This window comes from Nomascus leucogenys, chromosome 20, assembly GCF_006542625.1.
Source record: "Nomascus leucogenys isolate Asia chromosome 20, Asia_NLE_v1, whole genome shotgun sequence".
NCBI classification, from domain to species: domain Eukaryota; kingdom Metazoa; phylum Chordata; class Mammalia; order Primates; family Hylobatidae; genus Nomascus; species Nomascus leucogenys.
Window position 1 is genome coordinate 39,796,259 of NC_044400.1, and position 16,684 is coordinate 39,812,942.

General features: G+C 37.1%; 1 protein-coding gene across 1 annotated transcript in view; it reads left to right on the forward strand.

Annotated features, from left to right (window-relative positions):
- Nucleotides 1–16,684, forward strand: part of LOC100591930 (cytochrome c oxidase subunit 7B2, mitochondrial) — a 174,965-nt gene that overhangs the window by 52,667 nt on the left and 105,614 nt on the right. The window contains exon 2 of the mRNA XM_030801080.1: nt 11,418–11,472. The gene's annotated coding sequence lies outside the window, so the exon portion shown is untranslated. The remainder of the gene's footprint in view (nt 1–11,417; nt 11,473–16,684) is intronic.

The window sequence follows — 16,684 nt, forward strand, 5'->3', positions numbered from 1 at the left end:
CAGTGCTCCCTGTCCAACGTTTTGATGTCATTTTTGGCTCAAGTTATATCCTGTACTGAATGAGTCACTATGGGAGGAAACTAAAGAATAGAAACTGGACTTTGCAGTTGAGAAGGAGAACTTATGAATTCCATGACAAATTACCTTAGTCCATGTAAAATAATCTGGATAGTGAAAGTTAATGCCCCAGTCCTCTAGTGCTGAGCTGAGGTGAATGTGTGGAGTGAAGCAGGACTGAGTTTGCTGATGTTAGCTAAGAGCTTTGAAAAGAAATACTGGTCCCATAGTCACACCCTCTGCCTGGTTCTCAGTCCTCACTGATCTTTAGGAATTGGAGAAAGCAGATAATTTAGGGCTTTATTTTATTTTAGTTTTTGAGACTGAGTCTTGCTCTGTTGCCCAGGCTGGAGTGCAGTGATCTTGGCTTACTGCAACCTCCACTTCGCAGGTTCAAGTGATCCTCCTGCCTCAGCTACCCAAGTAGCTGGGATTACATGGGTGCACCAACATGACCAGCTAATTTTTGTATTTCTAGTAGAGACGGGGTTTCTTTATGTTGGCAAGGCTGATCTCGAACTCCTGACCTCAAGTGATAAACTCGCCTTGGCTTCACAAAGTGCTGGGATTACAGGAGTGAGCCACCGCGCCCAGCCAGGGATTTTTTAAATAAACATTAATTTTTCTTATTATTAAAGAAAACCAGACTTATTTCAGTGTTTTAAAACTATGAAAGTGTTTTAAAACTATGAAAATTACTTGTCACCCCAAGACCCAGAGAAGCTCATTGTAAACAGTTTTTTGTTTCCTCTCATTGCATGTATTTAAATACTTAAACACCTGTCTGAATGAAAAATGATCTGAAACCCACATGCTATTTGAGTTAATCTGTTAAAGTATCTGAATATCATGTAATAAATATTACATATCTCTTCATTACATGAGTTCAACAAATTTGGGTCTTGTTATTTAAATGTTATTTTTTGAGTTTTTTTTTGTCAATCTGTAAATCGGAGTATCACAATATACATGGATAGTTTACCACAGATTAATATTATTCAAAAACATATTTTTAATGCCTTCATCATATTTTCTTCTATGAAAATTACTATTTTGTCATTCTCCCCGTATGTTTTTCTCTCTTTATTTTAAATCAGGAATAAGTATTGAAAATCTTTACTGAAAATCCTTATTTTCAATACTTATTCCTAATATAAAATAAAGAGAGAAAAGTACACAGGCACATAAATCATTGATTTTTTCCTTTTTTAATCAAATAAATAATATATAAATATTTTTGCTAATAATATTTTATTAATATCTTGTGCAATGGTGCGATCTCAGCTCACTGCAAACTCTGCCTCCTGGGTTCAAGCGATTTCCTGCTTCAGCCTCCTCAGTAGCTGGGATTACAGGTGTGTGCCACCATGCCTGGCTAATTTTGTATTTTTAGTAGAGATGGGTTTTCACCATGTTGGCCAGGCTGGTCTCAAACTCCTGACCTCAGGTGATCCACCTGCCTCAGCCTCCCAAAGTGCTGGGATTACAGACATGAGCCACCACACCTGGCCTAATAAACTTTTGTTAATTTCTTTAAAATTAATTTAAAATTCTATGACAAAGTACAACATTATTACAGAAACTTTATAAAATACATAATGACAGAAGAAAAAAATCTGATAACTCGATATCACTCTTAGCTTTTGATGTTTATATTTTCATTATTATTTCCCATTAAAATGTTACAATAGCATATTTCACTTAACTATAGAATATAACTTTTCAAGTCATTAATTTTTTGTAAGCGGCCTTTTTAATGGTTTTATAATATTCTATTTTAAGAATATATTACTTTAATGACTGCATCTGATTGGATATATAGGTTTTTCTCAATGTCTTATATTATAAATATTCTGTAATAAACATCTTTTGATACACGTTGCCAGATTTTGTTCCTGATACTATTGCCATTTATTCACTTCTTTCCCAAATCTGTCCTTAGTGTCTACTATGTATTAAGGCACTGTGCTGGCACAAGAAAAATAGGCGCTAGCCTTATGGATTTACAGTGTAGAACAGTGCTGCCCAATAGAACTTTCAGCAGTGATGGAGGTGTCTGCATTGTGCAATGCAGTTATTTTATCTTTCTAATTTTAATTTGAATTGAAATAGCCACATTTGGCTAGTGGTTACTGTCTTGAATATCATCGTGAAGAATTTTCCTGTTCATACTGTCAAATCTGTCAGCTTTCTTGATTACTGTATACTGTTAGCACTCTCATGGGATCTATATTAAGATGTCCTTTCATATATTATGTAAAGAGGAATACTTATTCTATTGCATGTTTTATAAATTCAGTACTACTTTTTAAAAACTCAACATATTAGCTAGCCAGTTACCCAGAGTAAATGTGAGAACCCTAATATCTTGTATGCTGATACATATTGATGCATATGTTAATATAGATTATAATATATTTGGTCCAAGTGACTAACTAAGAGGCACTGGAAAATCAACAATTAGTCTAATTTTAAAATAATCACTCTATATTCTACTCAACATATCTTTCTGCTTTGATTTATATGGCTAAAAAATAGTTTTAAAGAAACAGAGTTAACCTTCACTTGAATTATCCACAAGTAAGACATTTAATTATTTTGCTTTAAAATTTTCTCATTCCACCTGTGTGAAAACCTATAATTAAATATACAGCTACATGTGGTAAATTTAAGTTCCACAATTGAAATGGAAACAGTTTAAATTCATAATTTGTAGATAATGCAGAATCAATTGAGTGAAAAGATAGCACTAATCACAATTCTATGAATATATCTTTTTCTATAACTAACTTTTAGAATTATAGTACTATTTTATATATTCTCTTAATAAACAAACAGTTAAAACAAATACTGATGTTAGGGAAGCCAAAATAAAATACAAACAATAAAAGACAAGCCTAATTGTATTACAAATGAATAAGATAACCACACTAAAGAGAATAGAGAACAACTAACTAAAATTACTATGGTAAAACATTATCTTGACTGGATACTGTATGGTTAAAGTAAAAAAAAGTACATAACTGCTGTAATCATATTATAAATGTTTTTACAGGAGTGTTGACTAGCAAAATATGTATTTTATACACATATTTGCTAAAATGTTTATGTATATGCCATAATTGAACAAATAAGTAAACAAATTTTAGATGATGAGACTCAGATTTCTGACTGTTGGAGAAAGAAGTATATAAATAAGGAAAAGAGGAAGGGTTAAATGAATTCTGTGGTGTTATGTGGATTAGAATGATAGGTATCGATATAAGTTCTTTGTTTTTAGCATATATACTGCTAAGTAGATAAAGAAATACAGCTAATCCCTGTTACTCACAATAGTGATGGTCCATGAAATCACTGAGCTAGCAAATACAGCACCATTGCTCCTAAGGAAATACAGAGTTAGGTTCCCATGAGCCTCTGGTCACATTTTCATCAATCAATCAATGCATAACCTTGTTTTATGTATGTTTCTAGTTAAAGACATCTTATTTAATACACATTGCTGACTCATTACCATTGAATTCACAGCCAACAGCACTATAATGTATGTCTAAAGGAAGCTTATCTAACATACATATGTTCTCTGTAAGGCACACCACAACCGCCTTGTGCCTAAGAACACTAGCCAGTGCTTCGGCACTCTACAATCGGGATCTATTTTAAACAGCAAAGTCAGCAACACAAAGCACAGGAAAGCAAAAAATGTACACTAGATGGATCTCCAGTGGGACATGTATCTACAGTATGAGAACTGAAACAAGATGGCAAAGCATTGCCTTGTTCACTTTCAGCTGTGATCATGTGCATTGGGTGACTCAGATTTTTCACACTCTGCCCAGGTCTGCAAATGACTTTGAAAATATCTTGAGAATTGATTTGATTTTGGGGTTACAAACAAATTTTAATGAATAGGTGAATTTGCTAATAAAATTGCAAATAATGAAAATCAGCTCTGTGTGTGTTTGTATTTGTGTATTCATATTTATATAATCTAGCTATGACTGGTAAGAGGGTCAAAAGCAATGGCACCCCTTTAAAAATGATGATTCCTAGCACCTAGACTTTGGTCCTTAAACACCACTACCCAGAAAAGGAAATTAGAACTCCTTAGAGAAGTAGTTGATTTCAGGGTTAGGGCAAGAAAAATGCTAATTAAGTATTTAACATGTTGAGTTATTAGAAAGTAAGAAAGTGCTAAATGAGAAAAGAAAAAAGTGGTTTGTCACAAGAGCATAGGAGACAATCTGAAGGAGCTCCTAATGAACAAATTGAGCAATAAATAATAATAGTACTGGATTTTAACGTCCAGAATAAAACAAAATGCTCTTGAGTCTTTGCTGACATCAATAAATAATTCAGTAAATAAACTGATATATGAGGGAAAAGAGACAACCCCTTTTCACAGTAGAATTTTAATTAATAAATGCAGGAGGAAATAAGGAAATAGAGAACCACCATTAGGCAAACACCATAGTAATACATGTCATAAAGTCTCCGATGGATACAAAAATTAATTGGGAGAAACAGAATTTTGCATAGTCTCAAAGTACATTCCCAAGATACTTACCAACTACAAAAAGAAACCTGTGGGAAAACCTGGTTAACACCAACTTTATCAAATCATCAAGGTAAACATCATTTGGAATAAGACACACTGATAAATATGTGAACCCCTTGGTCGTGATGCACTAAGAAAGTCACAAAACCATTTTTTGTAGTATTCTTATCAAAAAATGCATAACCTCATTCTAATTTGATAGATCATTAGACAAACATAAATTGAAGGACATTTTACAAAATGATATTCTTCAGAAGTATCTAGGTCATTAAAGAAAAGGGAAGACTGAGGAACTATTACATTTTGGAGGAGACTAGAAAAAACAGCTAAATGCAGTGTGAGATCCTGAATAGGATCTTTTGGAACAGAAAAGGGCCATTAGTGGAAAAATGGGTGACTATCAAATAAAGTCTAGAGTTTGGTTAATAATATTGTATCACTGTTAATTTCCTGTACTTTTGTTATGTAAGTTGCTAATATTAGGGAAATGAGTGAAGGATATAACAGAATGCTTACTAATTTTGCAGCTTTTATCTATGTCTGAATTACTTCTAAATAAAATGTTTAAAATACTATTAAAATTCATTGAGTTCATTTTCCTTCTTTCATGTCTGATTTGAAATTAGTTTTATTATCTGGAGTAAGAGAAACTGAAATTCATAAATATCTAAGAATACTTTAAAACTAGTTTTGCTTACCTTAGACATACAATTTCTTTTTCTTTTCTGGTTCCTCTCAAATAATACTTGCACAAGTTATCTCAAGACAAAGGTGTTTTCTTGTTACAAGTGGATTAATATCTAACTGCAAAACCAGTCCTCTCGGAAGTCACCTACCTTCTTGGATCCTGTCATGGGCCAAAAGATCTAATAGCAGCTCTACTGCTCTCTAAGACTTTGTTCCCCAGTAACTTGCATTACCTCTTTCTTTATGCCTCTGTCACAGGCTGTCACTGCTTCATGTTCTTGGTATTTCTTAGTTCACATCCAAAGAGAAGGAAATAAACTGGCAACATCAGTTTTTTAAGTTGAACCAGTCCTCATTGAATGTCACAAGCAAACTTAACAGATTCCTCGTCCTTAGATTACAATGGTAATCTTGTCAATTCTGGCCCTTTTGGTACTTGGACACATAGTACAAAGCCTGACCACCTAATGATTGCACTTAACAGGGGCAGTGGGTTAAGTAGCCGAGCACAGTATTGGCAGGCAATATGTTTGACCTATATACAGTAGTGAAGAATAACAGTTTGCTGTCACTTATGTAATACTGTGGTAAATAATTTTACTTCTTTACAGTGTTAGTAATTTATTTTTTTTTCAGTACTTTACAGGCTAACAATGTGTTCACTCATGTAACTTCATGTGGCACTTTATATTAAAATGAAGTCTTACACTTTTAGGAAGTGGAATAGATATTAATACTGAGGTATATTGAGATTTTTTTATGTGAGATATCTATATTATTTGAATACATTGTGCACTTTGAAAGTACAAGAAATTTTTGTTCATTTAGCAGTCTGCTTTTCCCTCTCGGTCTTGAAAATGCTCACCAGCTTGTCCTAATGACTAATTACTGAGGCGTCAATAACAAAGAGTGATCGTTAACAGAATCAAAGTGTAAATCCTAGGAGGAGGCTTGTATCTTATTCAATCCAGTATCTCATTTTTAAATCAATTTATCTATCTTCCCTAAGACCATTAAGGAAGACAAATGCTCTTATTTTTGCTTTAGTATAATCATCCTTGTAATAAATTCTTACTAGAATTTACCACTCAGGAAAATTTTTGTTGTTGATAAAAAAACATCTTTTAGTTGGAAATACAATTACACAATCTATGTTTCTCTTTTTATGATCGCTGTGAGAAAGCACAGGGCTAGACTTAATTTTCAAGTATGGTAGTTATATGAACATATTTTTAAAATAGAAGGGGAACATCACACACCAGGGCCTGTTGTGGGGTGGGGGGAGGGGGGAGGGATAGCATTTGGAGATATACCTAATGTTAAATGACGAGTTACTGGGTGCAGCACACCAACATGGCACATGGATACGTATGTAACTAACCTGCACGTTGTGCACATGTGCCCTAAAACTTAAAATATAATAAAAAAAATTCATTGTCTCCAGTTCATTAAATTGTTAAGTAAAAGCTGTATTAAACATTATGTAATACCTTATTTAGCTGTAGTTTATACATGCTTATCTAACAGCGTATGTTCTTCTGAGTCTCTATTTCCATTTTCATGCAAGCCACCTCAAATCATTTTGGAAAGCTGCTAATCAGTCAATGCTTATTGAGCATATACTATCCATTAAAAGCTACATCAGTGAAAAGTTCACAGGAACGTCTGTTGTGGAGGAGCCTACATTCAAATGGGTAGGGCATTTAAAAAATAGAAAATTGTTAGTAATAAAGTAAGTTAAAAACTCCTCCATGCCATGATCTAATCTTATATTTCTCTGTGTTTCACAATGTCAGAGACATTACTGAGAGAAGTGAACACTGCTAAACTAAACAAAGCAAAACATAGGAGCAGTTGATTTAATCTTTTAGCCTTGATGATGGAGCAAAACCTGGGGAGAAACTGATGGTGTAAGGGGCAGAGTTGTATTACTAGCAGATGCAGAGCCACATAAAGTGTGTATGTGTGTCTGTGTGTGTATAGTTAGCCCTCCATATCCATGGATTTTATAGTCATGTATTCAAATAACTATGGATTTAAAATATTTGGGGAAAGAATTGCAACTGTACTGACATGTACAGACTTTTTTTCTTGTCATTATTCCTTTAACAATGGTGTAACACTAATTACATAGCATTTACATTGTAGTGACTATTACAGGTAATCTAAAGATGATTTAAAGTATACAGGAGCATGTGAATAGGTTATATGCAAATATGACACCATTTTATATAAGGGAATTGAGCATCTGAATATTTTGGTATCCAAGGGAGGTGCTGGAAACAATGCTCCATGGAATCCAAGGGACGATTGTGCATATATAAATATATATACACATATACACACAAACACACACCATATATATTATGTATGTAGACATACATATACATAGATAAAGTGTATTGAATACATAAAATAAAAGGGACACATTTTGGATGTGTCTTACACAACTTTAAATACTCTATTTTTTAAATCCTACTTTCCACTTTGTGTAACTAAGTAAGTGCTCAATAAATCTTCATCGAGTGAATGAATAGAGGAAAAATTGCTTTCAAAGCATTGTAGGAAAATAGTATGCTCCCTATAGATAAATATAGATTAAAGCTGAATACTAATCACATTAGGGCATAACAGTTTTTGTACAACAGTAAAAATAGCATAAGTTTGCATACAAATTACAGGTATACAAAAAGCAACAGGGCAAGCTTTTTTCACTGAGCTATACCTAGTTAATTCAGGGCCTTTTGCATAATAAATGCTCATTAGGTTTGATTGTATTGATTTTTTTGAAAAATAAATTAAAAGCCAATCCAAGCATGTCTTATAACAATGAAAAGTTTAAAAATAAGTATGTTAGTGATTTAGTAATTAAAATGAGTCTACTTTGACTGGTATTAGTTAGCGACTTTTGAAATACCAACCTTCAAAGCCTCATAAACAGTGAACTAGCACAGCTCTGGCACTAATTGGATCTTCTCAGGAGCCTAATAAGGCTGAATGTCATTTACTTAGCAGTGAACAGCTTGGCTAGGTTACGAGGACTCCCACTCCCCAAAAAATTCATCTGTGCTAAAATCAGCTGTAAATCTTTATATGTAAAATCTAGTGTGGTTAATGAATGAGCATCTAGAACAGAAAGGACAGAAACACTTTCTGGCTTCTACCAATTTCCATGCAACATCGCAGCCTCTTACCACCTTCCGCTGAGAAGGGGTAAAATAGAGGACCTTGAGGCTGGAGTGGAAGTGGCTGAACCTGGCTTTTCCTGTCCTTTTCAATGCTGATTACCTGTCAGCTTCTAGAAGATTCAACTTTCCCTTGCATTTTTGTCTCTATTCCTCTCTGAGAAAGCTGGCAAGAAACCACTTGCTGAAATGCTTTTCTCTTGGTTTTCCTCTTACCTCACTGGCCTTTCTCTTCCTTGGTCTTTTTGTTGGTGCTTTCTTAGCTCCCTTGCCTGCAAATGCTGGAGTAACCCAGGAATTACATTACTTTTCCATTGGTGCATAACAAATTACTACCAATGTAGTGGTTTAAAATAACAGACTTTTTCATTTTTATCTCACAGTTTCTTTGTGTCAGAAGTCTGCTCACAGCTTACCTGGGTCTTCTGCAAGGCTGCAGTCAGGGTATCATTTGGGCCTGGGATATCATCCGAATGCTTGACTTCAGAAGGATTTCTTTCTAAACTTACTCAAGTTTTCTGCAGAATTTATTTTATTCGAGCTATAGGAGGGAGGGCCTTATGTTTCGTTGGCTGGAGGCTGAAGGCCTTGCAAGCTGGCAGCTGGAGGCTGCCCTAAGTTTCTAAAGGCTTCCCTCAGTTCCTTGCCAGACTGTTTCCCCTCCATGACTGTTTGCTTCACATACATCTCACCGTCACATATTCTATTGGTTAGAAACCAGTTACAGATCCTGCCTACATTCTGGGAGATGGGCATCATGCAAGGATGTGAACACAAGAAGGTGAGGATAATGGAGCACCTGAGTCTGTCCATTTGAGGGCTAGTTCTCTGTGCTCTCCCCTGTATCTGCACTCATTTCTTCTTACATCTCACGGCTATATCTACGGTGTTAAACTTGATCGTCCTCAAACTTCACACCAGTATAGCCAACTGCATAGTTTATATATAGTTCCTCTTGGATAGATTAGTGGACATCTCACATTTCACATACCTAAACCCAGAATAATTATTTCCCACCAATCACCTGTTTTTTCCAACACTCTTCTAGCCTCACCAAATGCCAGCTCATTACTCAGATAAAAACCTTTGTATCATCCTTGACTCCGCATTCTTCATACCCACATCTAGCTTATCAGAAAATCCTGTCCCATCTATTTTCAAAATATATTCAGCCTCTGACCATTTCTCTCCACTTTGTAAAACTGCTTCCCATGTTGTTCCCAGTAAAAGCTACACCATCTGGCTTTTTTGTTACCTCTCTAGCCTCTTCTACCACTGTTCCCTTTTTCATTCCATTCCAGAATAGTGGCTAACTTGCTGTTTTCTGAGCAGCCCAGGCACCCTCTCACTTTAGAGCCTTTCAACTCACTGTTTCCTTTTACTGGAACCCTCTTCCCCCAGAAGACTGTATGGCTGACTCCCTCACCTCCCTCATGGCCTTTCATATGTGAAACATTACAGATGAGGCCTACCCTATTCACCTTTTTGCTGTTGCATCTGTTTTTTCTTTTCTTCCTGTGTTCCAAATGTCCTTTATACTGCTCTCCCCTGTCCTTTTTTTCTTGTACTTATAATCTTACAACATTCTATATAGGTTATTCATTATATTTATTGTTTATGGTCCCTGTTTCCTACTAGAATGTGAGTTTCATGAGGACAGAGATCTCTGTCTCTTTTGTTCATTGCTCTATCTGCAGCCCTTAAATGTTCGTAGTATATAAATAGATGCTCATTAAATATTTGTTGAATGAATGAACAAATAATACAGTCTTGTTCTCATCTTGGTATCTGCAGCACCTTCAATTAATCCCGGATTCATAAGCACTTACAAAACTATTTTACCTTCAAAACGTTTGAAACTTGCCATTTCTTGTTTAGTATCTTCAGTTGGCACTAGGGTCTGATTTAAAATTTAGGTTACTTGGTAGCCCTCTGGTTACCATTCCAGCCCTAATGGGGGTAAGGTCTACCATTTCCTAACAACTGGCTCAGAACCTACTTCTAGCCAGATTGACCACAAAGAACCCCAACACCACTGCCTCTGACTTTGCTGTTGATGGAAACTCATGCAGTTTAACCATATGCCAGATTATTTTACATCAAATGTTGCCTCTCACCAAACATGGCTACATGTACCTTGGTGAATATCTCAGTTCTTGTTTCACTCCAAGCATTAAGAAGGAGGTAAAACAGGCAACGGTAGTCACCTGACTCCTCTCCCAGCATACCCCTCCAGGGTTTTTTCTTCTGAGGACTGTTTTTCTTTTATCCTGTGCTCTTTTCTTCTGTGTCCCTGCATCCTTAAGAACTAACTTAATATCTGCTTTTTGGGTAGGACTTTCTGTTATTCACATATACTATAAAGTAGTAAATAAATGTATCATTTTCTCTAGATTTTTTAAATTAAAATCCTCACTATTGTTATAGAATGAAAAATGTATTCCTTTCAACCACATTCGAGGCATTAGTATGCTGGTTAATTTGATTTAGGGCTCAAACATTAGAGAAGTCCATTTCTGTTTCCTTGAACTTGCATGAAAGAAGTTGCTGAGAAGTCTCCATGCATATTAGGCAAACCTTGGCCAGAACTTTCTGTTTAAGGTTGGGTACAGGTGAATGGTGACTCATGAAGGTAGCTGGTATAAAAAGCAGAGTTAACCACATGGGTTGAGAAAAGTTTAAAGACTCGTTCTCTACCACTACTGGAAAACAGGTAGCTAGACTCTTGTCATGTGCTTTATGATGCTTCCTTTTCAACTTTAAGTTGTTCCTTAAAAATTATTTTAATCAGATATCATTTGTATGACAATATTTACTGTTAATGGAGTAGTATATGGTGATTTTCTCTGAGTAACATAGCCTGTACTTACCTTTGGCTTTTTCATTGTCTTTGAAATCTGACAATAATTTTCTAATTGTATTTTTTTTAGGAAGCAGAATCTGAAACTTTCTGAGGAGAGCATTTGGGCTTCAGATTTCTAACAGGTAATGAGAAAATGTGGAAAAGACCCACACTACCTAGATTACACTTTCACAAAAGTTCTGGTAGAAAATTTTGTAAAAAATAAAATTCACACTGAATTCAGTTTTAAAAATTGTATGTACTTTTAAGCACGATGTTTATTATTGAGAATCAGCTCAACTACACAAAGAGACAGATGTCAGTTTAAGTAGGCAAATGTTTCAAAAATAAAATATTTTTTATCAGCAGTAAATGTTTTACTTGATAGACTAACTTGATAGTCTTAACTACGCGAACAGTTGGATACAAAAGAAAATGTGTGTATTGCCAGCAAACATTTTCAAGAGATAAGCACTTGCGCCAAGTACTACATGCTTAGAAAATCTTTCATTTGGCCAGCTGAGACCACCACGTGTCTTAAAATATGCCATCCATCATTTCAGTGTTAAGAGCGCCCCCTGGTGTGGTTGTATATTTATATGCTTCTGTGACTTTCAGACGTTTTAAAAATTTCATTTTGCTATTAGATGGTGATGGGCTTTTTTTGCTGGGTTGACTTGGTCAGTATGGTGTGTAACTGTCTAGAAATTTGTGTTTAATATTTTTCTTGTCTTTATCCATGACCGTGTCTGGAGTCAGTGGTCAGCTTGAAAGCCGAATTTGGGAATATTTAATTCCTAAGCTTCCTCAGTAAAGCTAATGGCCAATAATATATCATTTATTAAGTGTGAAATTATATATTGCGATAAAATTTTATAGGGTAATCAGGTTATTTGGTGGTAATAACTTTGTTAAGTGGCAAATTGCTGTGAACAATTTCTTTTTGATAAGCTCATGGACATTATAATAATTTAACATGAGAATTCAGACAATATATTTTGCTTTTAAAATATCTATTGTGTAAAAACTAAATAACCCAAATGTTGATATTTCCTTACAAGCCAGCAACTCCTCTCTGGTGACATAACTTGCAAATATAAGCAAAATAATTCACCCATATATCATAAATAGGGCTCTTATTTATTACCTGCCACCAGGGAATAACCCCATAGATTTGCAGCCAAAATTGGCAGTAAAGTACCTGTTTTGTAACTTTTTTTTCTTGTATTTGATTTTTAATCCTTTAGGAATATAAACCATTCTTGCAAAGTAAAAGTACACATAATATTCTAAATCACATTTCTGTAAATTTGATAATTGCAATTATTTTCCCTTATTGTCTCTTCTTCAGACTAAATTATCTTGATTGTTTTAACCATTTCTTGTATAAGTTGTTTGAAATTTAATAATTTGCAGAACTACAATTGTGAACTGTTTGCAGTAGACTGCTTTTGTTTTTATTTTTTTCTCTATCTTCCTCTCTCCTTTGATTCTGAAACCATAAGCTCAGTACAATATTTACAGTAATTCCTGGCTTGTTGAAAGAATGTTTTTAAAAACATAGATTAAAAGAATCAGAGCAATGAATCTGCCTTAGTAGACCTGTGTTTGAATCCCAGCTTTCATATTTACTTGTGAAAATCATGACTGTGGACAAGTTGATGACTCTCTCGGAGACTCAGTCTTTTCTGTAAAAGAGGAATGCAAATCACTACTTCAGAGCATGTCCTTAATACATTCTTTACATTAATATGTGCTTAAAACTTATTATATGCCAGATATGGGTACCTTACGACACCCCTTATTTTTCACAAGTCTGTGAATGTGGTACTATTATTTCTATATTATTGATGAGGCTTAGTGATGCTAAGAAGCCTCATAAATGGGCAAGCCAAGGTTCTAATTCAGGTCCTTCTGACTTAAAGTGAGCTCATAACCACTGTGCTATGCATTTAATTTAATCATGCTTATTCATTTCTACTGATTCGTTAACTTATTAGTCATCACTGTCAAATAATCTCCCACTGCACATAGAGGAAAGCAACCTTCAGAAAAAGCATAGAGGCATCATTTTGTATGGATGCTGTTGTCTGAAAATCGTTTTGTATGGATGCTCTTGTCTGAAAATCATTTTGTATGGATGCTCTTGCCAGAATTGCTTTGGGCATTTATTCTTCTATGAAGTTTTTTCAGACCAGGTGGTGTATTAAGACATTGCTTGTTATTAGCATGATTGAGCTGATAATAGCAGTGACAACAAATAGGGGTATTAGGTTAGTGAACTTGAAGGCTCCTTTATGAATAATATAAAATCGGGGTAATGGAATGTTAATTTTAGAAACTGTTGCATCCTTCTAACCCACCATTTATTTTGTGTTTTTTGTTTCTTGGACCTGGGAGCATAGTATAAGTTTTATGTGCATTGCCATTCAATTTAAGTGTCTAATTGCTTGCATTGGCTTCCTGAAGCTTGTGTCATTTTCTTTATGGGTTAAGAATTATTTTTGGATTTTTATATACCAGATTTTCTGTAATTGCTACAGAGGCCAATGTAATAAGTTTCTCATTTCATTAGTAAGTAGTTTTGAAGGCTACTAAGTAGCTCATCACAGAAACACAGAGTGAACAGGCCTGTTCTTTGCTTAATAAAATCTGGTGTTGCATATTATTTCCTTGGTCCTTGAGATTTGCTCTAAGAATTAGGCTGTTGAACCACAATTCAGAGCACATTGTTAGGCTCCCCAATGGCTGAGTGACTGTTTTCTTGTTTAGGTTGTGTCATGTCCTGCTTGGGTCAGACGTATAGGCATTATTATGAGTATGTATGCATATTATTATGTCTTACTGAGAGGTGACAGCCTGCTGGCAGTCCTCACAGCCCTCGCTCGCTCTCGGCACCTCCTCAGCCTGGGCTCCCACTTTGGCGGCACTTGAGGAGCCCTTCAGCCCACCGCTGCACTGTGGGAGACCCTTTCTGGGCTGGCCAAGGCTGGAGCCCACTTCCTCAGCTTGCAGGGAGGTGTGGAGGGAGAGGCACGAGCAGGAGCTGGAGTTCCAGGTGGGTGTGGGCTTGACGGGCCCAGCACTGGGAGCAGCCGGCTAGCCCTGCTGGCTCTGGGCAGTGAGGGGCTTAGCACCCAGGCCAGCGGCTGCGGAGGGTGTACTGGGTCCCCCAGCAGTGCCAGCCCACTGGCGCTGCGCTCAATTTCTCACCGGACCTTAGCTGCTTTCCTGCGAGGCAGGACTCGGGACCTACAGCCCGCCATGTCTGAGCCTCCTACCCCCTCCGTGTGCTCCTGTGCGGCCGAGCCTCCTCTACCAGCACCACCCCCTGCTCCACGGCACAGTCCCATCGACCACCCAAGGGCTGAGGAGTGCAGGCACAGGGTGCGGGACTGGCAGGCAGCTCCACCTGCAGCCCAGGTGCGGGATCCACTGCCTGAAGCCAGCTGGGCTCCTGAGTCTGGTGGGTACGTGGAGAATCTTTATGTCTAGCTCAGGGATTGTAAATACACCAATCAGCACTCTGTATCTAGCTCAAGGTTTGTAAACACACCAATCAGCACCCTGTGTCTAGCTCAGGGTTTGTGAGTGCACCAATCCACACTCTGTATCTAGCTACTCTGGTGGGGCCTTGGAGAACCTTTGTGTCTAGCTCAGGGATTGTAAATGCACCAATCAGCGTCCTGTCAAAACAGACCACTGGGCTCTACCAGTCAGCAGGATGTGGGTGGGGCCGGAGAAGAGAATAAAAGCAGGCTGCCCGAGCCAGCAGTGGCAACTCGTCAGGTTTCGTTCCACACTGTGGGAGCTTTGTTCTTTCGCTCTTTGCAATAAATCTTGCTACTGCTCACTCTTTGGGTCCACACTGCCTTTATGAGCTGTAACACTCACCGCGAAGGTCTGCAGCTTCACTCCTGAAGCCAGCGAGACCAGGAGCCCACCGGGAGAACGAACAACTCCAGATGCGCCGCCTTAAGAGCTGTAACACTCACCACGAAGGTCTACAGCTTCACTCCTGAGCCAGCGAGACCACAAACCCACCAGAAGGTAGGAACTCCGAACACGTCCAAACGTCAGAAGGAACGAACAACTCCAGATGCACCGCCTTAAGAGCTGTAACACTCACCGCGAGGGTCCGTGGCGTCATTCTTGAAGTCAGTGAGACCAAAGACCAACCAATTCTGGACACGTTACTAAGATAGCACATTACCCCAAACACAAATTAACCTTACGAAAATCAGTTTAACAGAACCAATGAATGAGTGAAGAAATGGAAGTTTTCTTAGTATTTTGCCTTCATTTCTGCCCTGCAGTGGCATCTCCTGCCAGCCCCTCTTACACACACACACACACAGCACATTTGGTAAGTGGGATCTTTGACTTGTTTACTGTCTGTGGAACCTCTGATATTGTTTTAGTTTAGGCCCTGATACTTCGAGCAATTGGAATAGTTTCCTAACTGGCTTCCGCCTCTCCATTTTTATCCCTCTCTAATCAATTAAGAGCAGGCTAATTTTTCTGAGGCATAGAACTAATATCAGGTTAAAATAATTCAGTGTCTCATTGCTCAAAACCATCTTCTGGTTCTTGCTTACCTCTCTTCTAGTTTGTCTCACTGCCTGCCATTGTCCTCACTCCTTGAATGTTGTGCTTTGCTGTACTGACAAAATTACAGGTCCTAGAATGCTTTTTGCTTTCTTTGCCTCCCTTTGTCTTTATGCACCAACTCCCTATGTCAGTAACAGCCTTCTGTACTTCTTCATTTAATGAGTCCTTTAGTTTTTTTTTCAAAACTCAGCTCTACTTTTATTTTTTACTGTAATCCTTCCCAGACTAACTTCCCACTGCACAAGCATACACCCAGCCTGAATTAGGTACCTCTTCAGGGGGCCACTAAAGTCCCTATGACCACTTTTGTTACTGCAAAGTTCTGTTTACAGTGGACAACTTGAAGCAGGTATTATTGTATCACAGTATACGAGGTACATTGAAAGTGTTCAGGAAAATCATTATTTATGAAGTTCATGAAGAGGCTGAATGAAAAATATGAAGATGTTGTATTAGAAGTCCCATGAAGCCCATGCCTTCAGTCAGGCTTTAAAGCTGATAGATCAAATGCCTGCTATCAGCCATTAATGGGCAGGATGGGGAAGCAGCCATTAGTTGACTTCATGTGTGCCCTTTCTTCTATTTACATTGACTCTCTCAGCACTCATGTACTCCTTAGTGCACCCAACTATCCCTCATGACAGAGAGTTCTTGTGGCTTATTTAATATAATATCCTCTCTTTCCTACCTGCTGAATCCTATTATTGTTGCAGGCAAAAACAAATATACAAGTCCCCTGTTTTC